We start from the raw sequence: 1,784 nt of genomic DNA, 5'->3' as shown, positions 1-1,784 counted from the left end.
GTAAAGATTTACAGCCTCGGAAATCCTGTTCAGGATCGCTATGGGTTGGAACCGACTCCACAGCACTTAACAACAACATACAGTTTTCTGGAGCACCTGTGGATTTGAACTGCCAACCTTGTGGTTCTAAATCCTGTGCTTATTCTACAGTGCCACACCAGAATTCCAGCTATAGATAGAGCTCTTTTTAAATCTATTCAGTGTGACTCCCACATCTAAGTGTATTGGAGACATCAAGAAAGATACTATGTCAGGAGCCTTGGTTTCCCGAATCAGCAGAAATTGCAGAGGAGGAAAACAAATAAATTAACAAAATGAAATCTCTGATGTAATTCATAATAATCATTCAAGATTTTATCTTTTTTTTTTTTTTTTCAGTAAATGTAAAATATCACTAATAGGTGAAACCTGGGGACTTCTGAGCCCATGGACAAGGACATAGTCATGAAGGTCTAGAGCTGGGAGCGAAGCACCCAGCTAATATGAAGTGAGGGGAAAAGCACAAGAACGTGCAAACTTTTTAGCCATTTGGCCTAGCTTTGATGACTTGATGATCACAACTGCACTAAAGGAAGATTAAAAAAAATAAAGCATTTTCATAAAGGAAACAGGTGTAAATTGCTACAATCTGATGAATTTGACATATATGTATGGATGTGCTGCTGTTGTTTTGTGCCGTTAAGTCAGTTCTGACCCATAGCAACCCTTTATACCATTTCCGAGGAGCAGCTGGTGAGCTCAAACTGTCAACCTTGCAGTTCAAACGGCTTTGCAGTCTGGCTCATTAACCCACACCAGGACTCCACTTATGGATGTAGTAGCTCAAAATACCAACTGAGAGGAAAGAAGTCTTCACATTAATTATCAATCCTATCCCTTCTCTGTACAGGGTTGATAGGAATGGGCAACTTAGACATTGGCTACCTAACATGGGGAGGGTGGGGCTATAAAGGCACAAAGTGACTGGCTTATAAGTTTTCATGATGAAGTTTAGTTTCAGGGGAATGTAGAATCCACAATGAATAGTTCTTATCTTATCTAGATGGGTCTGCTGAAAAGATATGGTGATAAGATTCTTATGATTCAATAATGAATAATTGTTATCATGACTAATTGCTACTGTCACAACAGTAAAGGTAGAAGTTCTGTAACAAAAAGTGGGGAGTAGTTAATCTTACATTACAGGATCAGAGGACCCTAGGCTCATCAAGGGAGAAGAGCACAAGCTGAATGCGTGATCCTATACAGGGAAGCAGCAACACCAGAGAAGGAGGCAGAAATAAGAACATGGAGAAATACAAGGTGAGGACTCTAGACTTATGGAAAGAGAAAGGCTGTGTGCTGGCAGCCAGAAGGCAGGTTTGTAGAATGTGATTTAAATGATTTAGTTGTTTAAATGATTATATATTCCTGAATGTTTTGTGTACATAAAAAACAAAACAAAAACAAGTTGTAAATGCAAATACTGCTGAATGATGATGCACAGAGGGGATTGTAATCATTGTATTGTAATGAAGCAATGGATGTAAAACTGATTTCTCCCAGGTAAACTATCACTCAATTCACAATAAAAACTTTAAAATATATTTAAGTATATTTAATTGATTTTCAGAAACTGTGAATCATCTGAGGTCTGTGACTTAACAGACCCAGGAACAACTTACTATAGACAGGAAGACAGAAACATGGACCCAGAGAGCAACTGGGGTGCACATGACTATGGAAGCACATGGAGGCTCTGAGTTAATGGCAGGATCTAACATCAGATCATATTTAACCAAATG

This window comes from Chrysochloris asiatica, unplaced genomic scaffold (assembly GCF_000296735.1).
Source record: "Chrysochloris asiatica unplaced genomic scaffold, ChrAsi1.0 scaffold00019, whole genome shotgun sequence".
NCBI classification, from domain to species: domain Eukaryota; kingdom Metazoa; phylum Chordata; class Mammalia; order Afrosoricida; family Chrysochloridae; genus Chrysochloris; species Chrysochloris asiatica.
This window is presented reverse-complemented; position numbering follows the sequence as displayed.